Below are 11,275 nucleotides of genomic sequence, written 5' to 3'. Positions count from 1 at the left end.
AGAGCCCTGGAAACAGCAGATTCCAGTCTCAGTTGGAGGCATAGTCAGGTGTTGAATTTATTTTCATTACATGGACACACAGTAAAATAGGACTCTTTGAACAGGATTTGTTCAGTGTGGATGAAGAACAACACAGAGGAGCAGAGAGAAAATAATATCTGAGTAAGGGAGAGGAGAGGAGAAGTTGGATCAGGACAAGGGAGAAGAAGAGGTATGTAACAACAGAGACACAGAGGCAGAGGTAAAAGCAATCCAAGGTATGTTTATTGATAAACAGCTGAGCAATGGGTGATGGTAAGCAGTAGTGTAGTTCTTGTATAATGGAGAGAGTGAAATACTGTCCTGATTTTGTCTTGCAGATGCAAATGGAGAGATGCGTTGGAAGGAGATGGCTAAGACACTCACACACACAGGTAGGTAGACACACGAGGAGATCCAGAGACGAGGGAGATGGAGGAGATAACTGGAGCAGGTAAGTATGGCTTTAGGAGTCCTTAAGGTAAGCATACAAGTGTCACAGTGCAAACAAGACCAGACAGTGAGTGTGTGTGAGTGTTGTGGTTTTGTAGTGGTGGTGATTGCAGTGCTGATGAGTCACAGGTGGCGGTGATCAGTAGGCTGGTGATTGAGTGTGTGGGTAAGGGAGTGAGGTGGAACCTGACGTGTCTGTGACAAGGTATGGGTGAGGAGCAAGATTGTGTGCTGGATTGTGCATCTCTACTGTTTTTTTTTTCTTCTGTTTTTTTTTTCACTTACACATGTAGAACCTATGAAAGCTTATTTCTGCCATGAATAGAAAATAAAAAAGTTAATTCTGACTTTTTTCTCTCAATTTATAGTTTATATCTCACAATTCTGAGAAAAAAGTCAGAATTGTGAGATGTAAACTCACAATTGCAAAATAAAAAATAAAAAAGTATATGATAAAAAAGTGACAGTTTTTTTTCTGAGGTGGAAAAAAGCTTCCATAATAACCAAAGGTCATGTATGTTGGATTTGTTGTTGATCAATGGCAACAATTTCATGTTTTCATTTTAGTAAAAGCTTTATTCTACAATGATTTTACTACAACGATTCCACTACTACTGTTCTATATTTACAAAATATGTGGTCTACTACCAAGGGGACACCATCCCTCCCTCTATGGGGGCAACCTCAACACCACACACCTAACCCCAGAAAGAGATTTATACCAAAGGGACACTGAAGTTCTGTATAAGGGACTCATTTGACTAGTAGCTGCCCTGAGCAATTCTGTTACTTTTTTCCTCTTCTCTTTTTTCTACTGTACATTCTATAAAATAATGACTCACTTCTGTTGCCAAGAATGCACACATTCAACACTCAACCAAAAATGTAGAGTAGCTTACATGCATTCTACTATTACTGCAGTAAAAGGAAACTGAATTTTAAAAACAATGGATTTCATATTTTCTGCAGGTAGAACTGAAACATGACAGTAATGCAGTTTTCATAATACCATTAACGGTTAGTATTTTGACAGTCATTGCGCTTTGACTATATGTTCATGTTGGACAGAAAACTAGTGCTAAGTTTTGACAGAACAACTATTTTAATCAGGTTTGCTGTGTTTTGATAGAGTTAGTAGGTGTTGAAAAAGGTTTTTATCATTTTGAAATGTATAGTTTGGGTTTATTTAAAGGGATACTCCACCGTTTTTTCATATTAAACTATGTTATTCCCTTGACTAAGACGAGTTGATACATACCTCTCTCGTCTCAGTGCGTGCACTAAATCACTCTGTCTTGCGGCGAAACTTTGTTAGCACTTAGCTTAGCCCAGTTCATTCAATAGGGGCCAAGCAGAGAAGCTTCCAAACACCTCCACGTTTTCCCTATTTAAATACAGTTACTCGAGTAGTATAACTCGACCTAGGGCGGTGACACAAAACAAAACGTTGCGCTTTTCTAAGCATGTAAAACGGATAACTATATTGTATGGCGGAATATCACAGCAAGTGCTCGGGAGCACTTTGACTTGGCGCAGTAATATCTTCACTCGTGAAAAGTCCTCTCACCGGCCCCCGCTCCCTCTCCTCCTCCCTTTCATTTCCGTCAATAGAACCAACGTGACTTTTACAGGAGAGGGAGCGGGGGCCGGTGAGAGGACTTTAAAACAAGAAATAAAACGGTGAATCCTCCCATGTGGAAATTTCCAACAATGTCCCAATGGTTCCCATGAATTAGTTGCACAGCTTTAATGCTCATGTGCTGATTATGACCCACAATAACAGTAAAATAACAGTCTCGCCTGTATAAATATTAAACTACTGTGGGGAGAAGAACAAACACGCTCCTCTATTTTTCTCAGCATAAGCTGAAATGTTGATTTTCTCTAAACGACAAACTTGACAACCACATAAAAGCATATATGAGAACTGAAAGTCTCTTTTAAGAGCATTGCTTCTCTCATTTTTATACTGATTCTTGAAAGATAAATTTACACATTTTATACCTATGTTTAGACTCAAATGAACTTGTCCACATTTTTTATATTGGTAAAACACACCAACTTTAAATGTTTTCATTTGGACACATGAATGAACTCTGCTTTATGAAGTCATACAACCTTTTTAAATAACGTATGTTTGTGTAATATTTGTCACTGTTTTAATTTTAATAAAAATGCATTTCTATGCACTTCTGTGATTGTAGACAGTGCAGCGTGTGAACTGGACTTTTATTTTGGAGTAACGATGTGACGCCATTAGACTGCGCCGCGCTCATGCATCTGTTGTGATTCTGCTGAAGGTTTGTTTTAAGAATTTAAGCTGTTTAAATCGACAGAAAAAGTTAGTTAAAAACTATATATATATATATATATATATATATATATATATAAATTATTTTATTTTTTTTTATAAGCGATGTGAAATGAGTTTATTTACTATTTAATGTAACATTGTGATTCTTTATCTAAGTGTAATGGAGGATATTTGTGTGAGTAAAGCTCATCCACAGATGAGAAACAGTAAATCTGCGTCTCATTTCTCTCTATATATCATAAATCAGTTTATCATGAATACGAGTTCAGTCTGGAGAGTAATGATTGAGGAACTGAACTTTTAAACTCCGAGTCAATTGAGTCAAACACTTTGAGAAATGATTCAGTGAATCACGACACGTGCTGTTCAAACAGTGAACATGAACAATAACAAACACTAACCTGTGAAAACAACTTTCACAAACAAACTGCTCATGTTTTCAAAGTGTAATCATAAATATAATATATAATTAATTAAATACCAAATGGAGATCATAAATGCCTAAATATGAAGTGTTTATTAATTTGCAGCGTTAGTTTATTTATTTTTATTTATGTATTTTTGTCTAACCAGGGGCCTGTACCATGATTGTAGTTGAACAAACTCAGGGTTATAGGATTAGCTTCGGGGTGACAAAACTAAACCACTCCAATCCGGCTTTGTTGGTACCATGATGCTGATCATCAACTTTCTCTGTCAACTCAGGCTTTGATCCTGAGTCTGTGGAGTGCATGCACATGAATGCATGACATCAGTGGCAAACAGCCAATCACATGCCTTGCAACAGAGATAAACTGTGATTCATTTCTCGCGAGAGAGCCAGCGAGATTTAAAACTCTTTTTAAATGCATTTACACTAATGGAAAATACTTGTCTGTGAAAGAGGACAAATAATAGAAATGATCTTTCTCTATCAGTGCAAGTGAAAGTTGTGAAGTTAGTTTATATAGTTGATAATATATAGCGATAGAGACTCAAACATACAAGGTCACATTTAGTCATATTTAAAGAGTATATTTACACTTAAAAACTTAAAGTGCTTAAAAACAACTGTTAAACTAAACGCATATGTGTAATGGATTAAAAAAAATATAGATCATATACAAATCATATATAAATTATATTATAATTAAAACCAGACAATTTCATTGTTAAATATTTGTTTTTTCTATATAATGACCTTTAATTTGGAGGAAGAGAAACTGGGGGAGTGACTTTATTGTGTTGAGTGTGTCAGTGTCACTTAGCTTACATCTGATTGGTCCAATTTCAGTTTGAGATCTCTAACCCAGAAAATAACCTACCCCGGAGCAGGATAGCCTTGGAGAGTAAGTTACTATGGTGATGAACACCGCTAAAAGCCAAGTCACTTTCATAGTACCAAAAACCTAGGATTGGTGCAAATTAATCTAAAACTTACCTGGCTAGCCAGCTAATCCAGCTTCATGGTATAGGCCCCTGGTCACTGAAGACCATGAACTCTGTTAATTATTCTCTTCTTAAAGAGACTGAAGATATAAAGATTGAAGAAACATTCAGTGTGAAACATGAAGAGACTGAGGAACACACAGGTTGGTTTTATTCTCACAGCTGAACTCAGTCATTTGATCCTTATTAAAATGTCCAGCTCTACAGAAATAGAGAATATACAGAAGTATAATCTTAGAGAATATTACAGAAGTAGATAAAAACAAAACAATTATTTTCTGCAATATTTAACCCAATATCTTCTTCTGAACAGGGCCGGCGCAAGCTCAACTGCCGCTCTAGGCAAAACACTGTCGTGCCTCCCCCACTTTACACTCACAATTAAACAAAACCTTCATTCTTTTACATGCACCTCAAAAATTGAGTTTATTGATTTATTAATATAACTAATTAACTAATATAAAAGAATGTACAAGCATGTTTTCTGATTTCTTTTTTCATTCTGCAATGTAAAAAAATAATCAACACGTAACCACTCACTGCAAACACTTATGTTATATTATAGTAAGAATATCTCATGGAAGATTCAGGAGAATTCATGGTGGGCCACTGATAAATTGGGACGGCAGTAGCCTACTTCGTTTCCTACAGAGTTTGCAGGATGCGCAAAGCACAAGTCTCTAGTTCATTTTCAATAAAACGCACGAAAGGTGCACACAGAGGTGAGCAACGTGACTGCTCCGCTTTCTCTAACAAACATAGGCTGAAAATCTCACCGTAATCATTTGTTATTATCTATTAATAAAAGACGGGGACAATACATTTTTTTATGTTTTTGTTTTTTAATTGTTGCAGGTTCCCTATATCATTACATTAATAATTATTATGATTTAATTTTATTAGGATTTTTGTTCTGTTTTAATACAATTCACCAAAAATATTACACTATTAACCAGGCCTAACTAAGAAAAAACTATTAAACTATTTTGAAAAATCACATTACAAAAATAAAACAGCATAAATATTAGATTACATTAATAAAACAGCATTTAACAAATATTTGTAATTATTATTTTGTATTTTAGTCTCATTTTAAGCACTAAGTAAGTTGCAAGTGTATTATTTATTTATTCATACAGATCTGTGTTGTGACTGAGGATGTTTAACCTGTCTAAAACAATCCTGCACCCTGTTATAAAATACATAACCGTATTACTCTAATTTAACATGAATAGTTTTAACATGAATAGTCCTTTTAAAGTCGAAACAGATAACGATGTTTCTTTTGATAATTGATGATATGGCGCTCTGCTCTGGTCCAGGTTAACGGCGTGCGCGCGACCAAGTGTGGCGCACAGCCCACTCTGTTGGCGAATATAATCTCTACATGATTGCTCTGATAACCAACAGGCTGCTATGTCGGTCGGGCTTTTTTGCAATGTATTTGCGGGTTATTTTGAACGAGCTATAAAACGGGGACATTTCCAGGGACAGCTCCAGTCGGGGACGGAGCACAAAAAAACGTGACTGTCCCCGGAAAATGGGGACGTCTGTTCACTACGTTCACAAACCACTGTTAATTTTAATAGAAAATAGGCCTACAGTAAGGGAGCATGGTAGAAGGCGCGCAAAGAGTGCTCCCTCTGTAATTACTAAAAAGTTGTCATATCTCACAAAGTTCTGTTATAATAAATGAAACTGTCACACATTGAATCTCTTATTTACATAATGTCTAAATTTCTTTGTTTTTATGAGAGAATTTGCAATTGTGCAAATTCATTCCACTCACCGCTCAAAACGCCAGTTTTTATGTTCAGTGATAGGTATGCTGCTCTAGGTTGGGGCGGGGTTTGGTAGTCAGTAGAATGAGGGAAAGATAATTTCAGGGGCGTGGTTCGTGGGGGGGAGGTAATCCCCCAATATTCAAAGCCATCAGTTACAACCCCCCCAATACAATACAACCATACCAACGTTCAACCCCCCCAAAGTTGAAACCAAATCTACGCCCTTGGATAATTTAGATTTAGAATAACTAATCGGGTGATAACTTTTTGATATAAGTGAATAATTCCAAACGAATGTCCCAAAAATAAATTGATTAATTAACTTAAAAACTAAATCCCTCTCCTTTTTGCCGCCCTCACTGTGCTGCCGCCCTAGGCGGCTGCCTAGTTCGACTATAGGCACGCGCCGGCCCTGCTTCTCAATAGAGAACAATGGAAAAGTAAGATTTTTCTATTCATGATCAAAAGTGCTGTACTAACATTTTAACATACCTGAACATAAATGGCAGTAATTGAACAATAAATCAAGCAATAAATAAGTCCTAGTTGAAACATTTTACATCAATAACCATTCCATGTGTGTGTGTCATATGGAGGAAAGTCAGCAGGGGAAGTGTGTTAAACATTTTGAAGTAGAACTGAGTGAACTGATAATATTATATCAGTGAAAAATATTTACCTTGTCAATCGTGGCTCAGGTGTAGGTTGGAAATCAATAAGAATTGGCAGATTGAGGCTAGATGTGAAAATGAATGGTATGAAAATTACAAAATTATCATGGTTCTCATTTCATGTTTTTGTTAATGTTCTGTAAATGTTCAAAAATAACTAATACAAACAAATAATTTCAAAAGTTTTGTATTAAACTAATTAAATTAGTATGGATTTTTTTGAGTGAATAAACATTAAAGGTATAGTTCACACAAAAATGAAAATTCTGTCATCATTTACTCATGTCGTCCCAAACCTGTATGTGTTTCTTTTTTTCTGCTGAACACAAAAGAAAATATTTTGAAGAATCTTGACCAAACAGTTGAAAGCACCCACTGACTTCCTCAGTAGGAAGAAAAGTACTATGGAAGTCAATGACAACCGTCAGCTGTCTGGTTACCAACATTCTTCAAAATTTGTGTTCAACAGAAGAAAGAAACTCCTACAGGTTTGGAACAACATAATGGTGAGTAGATTACAGAATTTGTATTGTTAGCACATTAATATTTCAAGCCAAAGGTCAAAAATTTGATTTTAAGTGTCAAAAAAATGCAATCAAAGTCAGACATAAATCGTTTTCTCGACATGTGCTCATAAATATAAATGTCTAACTCCAAAATTAATGATCTTTTAACCATTTTGCCTAAAATAATGTACAAATGTCTAAAATCATCTTGTAAACGAGGATCTTTAGAAACAGGTAGATTTTTATACTGAGATTAGCTCATATATGATCCTCCCAGGTCATGTCTACTCTGCACCGTTTGCTAAAATTTCTTCTGCTTCACTTCAGACACATAATTGCAAACTTCCTTAAAGGATTAGTTCACTTTCAAATGAAAATTAGTCCAAGCTTTACTCACCATCAAGCTAATCCTAGGTGTATATGACTTTCTTGTTCCTGATGAACAGAATTGAAGAAATATTAATAAATATCCTGACGCTTCCACCAGACTGCCTTTCGTATTCAAGTTACAAAGAAAGAGTAAACTGGCGTCTTGTCAGTTACACTTTTTCCGTAAGTTGAATAGGGAAGGGGTAGGATGTAGCGTAAGCTTTGTGAACGGCAAGAGTTGCACACTTATTTCATACGCTGAATACGGAAGGCGGTTTGGCGGAAGCTCGATATTTGACTTCATAACACAAATATGGATTTTTTTTACACAAATGCTTCGCTTCAGAAAGCCTTTATTAACCCCCTGGAGCTGTGTGGAGTACATATTTATGATGGATTTATGTGGATGGAAGCTTTTTCTTCAGCTCATACTCAATGACTGCCTTTCACTGCCATTATAAAGCCCAGATGCGTCAGGATATTTATTAATATTTCTTCGATTATGTTCATCAGAAAGAAGAAATTGAAAACTGTCTAATGAGTATCATGATATGCCACACCTGAGGTGGATGGATTATCTTGGCAAAGGAGAAGTACTCACTAACACAGATTTAGACAGATTTGTGAAGAATATTCGAGAGATAGGCCTTTTGTGTACATAGAAAAAGTCTTAGATTTTTATAAGTCTTAGAGTTCTGTAAGTCTTAGAGTTCAGTTCATGAAAAATGGGAGCAAAAACAGAAGTGTTGCGTTTATATTTTTGTTCAGTGTAGTATGTGATTAAAGCTGTAAATTCCTCCATCAGTGTCAGCTCTCTTCTAACAAGCTAATGATCTTAACCAGATGTGATAAATAAAGGAGACATATAAAATGTGCAGTGGTGGGTCCCTTTGGACCAGGTTTGAAAACCACTGGTGTATTGAGTATAAGATCTATAGACAGGATGGTCTGGTCCTGGAGGGACACTATTCTGCATAGTTTGCTTAAAAATTACAGTTAGGTGTATTTTATTATGGATAAAACTTAACCCTGCAAGACAGTGGCCCTCCAGGACCAAAGCTGCCCATCCCTGATCCATAGGGTGTCCAATCCTGCTCCTGGAGGGCCACCATCCTGCAAAGTTTAGTTCTAACCCCAGTTAAACACACCTGAACCAGCTAATCAAGGTCTACTAGGCATACTAGAAACTTACAGTTAGGTGTGTGGAGGCAAGTTGGAGCTAAACTTTGCAGGACAATGGCCCACCAGGACCGAGTTTGGACACCCTTGGTAAAGAGCATTCGTGTTGCTATGCATTAAATGTTTAAATTGTTTTATATCTGTCTTTGCCCTAGACCTAATGGCATTGAAAGAGGCGAGTCATGAACTTAATGAAAGAGAAGAAGAGAAAAAATATTATGATAAACATCACGATTTCATGACTGGGGAAAGATCGACACAGGCTAAAAAAAACTTTCTCACAAAAAAAGAGCTCAAAAGACAGAAACTAAAAGTTATTTCACCTGCCAACACTGTGGAATGAATTTTGATCAACATAGAAACCTTTAAATCCATTTGAGAGTTCACACTGGAGAAAAGCCTTATACCTGCCAACAATGTGGAAAGAGTTTTACTGTAAAAGGAAACCTTATAGTCCACATGAGAATTCACACTGGAGAGAAACCTTTCACCTGCCAACAGTGTGGAAAATGTTTCACACATAAAGGAAACCTTATTGTCCACATGAGAATTCACACTGGAGAAAAGCCTAATACCTGCCAACAGTGTGGAAAGTGTTTCACACATAAAGGTAGCCTTGAAGTCCACATGAGATCTCACACGGGAGAAAAGCCTTACACCTGCCACCAGTGTGGACAAAGTTTTAGTCAAAAAGGAAGCCTTATAGTCCACATGAGAACTCATACTGGAGAGAGCCCATTCGCCTGCCAACAGTGTGGAAAGAGTTTCAGTGGAACAGGAAAACTTGAAGTCCACATGAGAATTCACACTGGAGAAAAGCCGTATACCTGCCAACAGCGTGGAAAGAGTTTCAATGAGAAGGGAACCTTACAGCCCACATGAAAATTCACACTGGAGAGAGCCCATTCACCTGCCAACAGTGTGGACAGGGTTTCAGTGGAAAAGGAAAACTTGAAGTCCACACGAGAGTTCACACTGGAGAGAAACCTTTCACCTGTCGACAGTGTGGACAGAGTTTCAATCAAAAGGGAAACCTTATAGCCCACATGAGAACTCACACTAGAGAAAAGCCTTACACCTGCACTCTATGCGGGAATGGCTTCACAAGGGAACCAAGCCTTAGGGAACACATGAATATTCACACTGGAGAGAAGCCATTTACATGTGGTCAGTGTGGAAAGAGTTTCAGATTTAAAGGTAACCTTAGGGTCCACATGAGGATTCACTCAAAAGAGAACTGTTTTAGAAGTCGTTGCTGTGGAAAGAGCAGAGGTGTAAAGCGTACTTGAAAACCATACTTAAATAAAAGAACAGATACCTTACAGGTAAAAAAAAAATATTCCATTCCATGGATACCAATTCTAATACAACTTGAGTAAAAGTCTTGGAATATCAGATTTTAACTGTACTTAAAATTGCTGTCTGTAACTGTTTTGTGTGTTCAAAATTTACAAAAATTATATAATGACAATGTACAGCATGAATCCATTTTCCAAACTGTGATTTTGTATCATTACCAAATGAATATGAGCTGAAGAAAGTGTCTCAATCCACATCCATCCATCATAAACATATTCCGCACGGCCCCGGAGGGTTAATAAAGGCTTTCTGAAGTGAAGCAATTAATTTGTGTAAAAAGAAATATCCATATTTAATAAGTTATAAAGTAAAATATGTTGCTTCCGCCAGACTGCCTTCTGTATTCAAATTAAAAAATGGAACTGGCATCGCGTCAGTTCTGTAAGTTGAATAGGGAAGGCATACAGTGTAAGCTTTTTGAAGAATATGGAAGGCAGTCATGCAAAGGAAGCCTGTTAGAACCAACCACATGCTTGACTATAACTAGCCCGAGGTAGTATATTGGCCCCAGTTTAGCGAGTTAGCTCAAAAGGGAAATATTAATAATTATTCATAACTTATTATGATTAATTATGAATATTTGAATCAGTTAATCAGATTAACTCGATGTAGCTACATTAACATTACAACCAATCAATATCAGTTCATCACGTGAACACTCATTATTATTAAAGGTGCAATATGTAAGAATTTTGCAGTACAATATCCAAAAACCACTAGGCCAGTGTTATTGCAATGATGAATCAACAGAGTGAGGATCCATCTGCAGTTTTATTGAAGGTAAATTCACAACAATGGCAAGGACGAGGCAAAAGCAGAAACAGGGACAGGCAATGATCAGGGCAAGCGGCAAACAAACAAAGTCCAAAGACAGACAGAGATCAGGGCATGCTGCAGACGTACAAAATCCAGGAACAGGCAGCAGAGAATCAAGTACGAGAGACAGTCCAAATCAAACACAGGTATAACAGTCCACAATGAAAACACTCAGAAATGATCACCATGGCAAATCAAGTTATGGTATAACATCATTTTCAACACGCTCAAATGTATCTAATGTGACCGGAAAAGCGGAAGCGGTGCCGGCGACTGTGGCATAATAAGAGTCCTACAACACTCAGTCCTGCTCTGCTTCATACTACAGTAACGTTAATGCCATAATTCCTGAAGATGTAACCAAGGGGTAGTAAGTAA

General features: G+C 36.9%; 1 pseudogene; it reads left to right on the top strand.

Annotated features, from left to right (window-relative positions):
• The first annotated feature begins 450 nt into the window (after positions 1-450).
• LOC137005057 (gastrula zinc finger protein XlCGF57.1-like) lies at positions 451-10,011 on the top strand (annotated as a pseudogene).
• Positions 10,012-11,275: the final 1,264 nt, after the last annotated feature.

The sequence above is a fragment of the Chanodichthys erythropterus genome, chromosome 3 (genome assembly GCF_024489055.1).
Source record: "Chanodichthys erythropterus isolate Z2021 chromosome 3, ASM2448905v1, whole genome shotgun sequence".
NCBI lineage: Eukaryota > Metazoa > Chordata > Actinopteri > Cypriniformes > Xenocyprididae > Chanodichthys > Chanodichthys erythropterus.
This window is presented reverse-complemented; position numbering and strand designations above follow the sequence as displayed.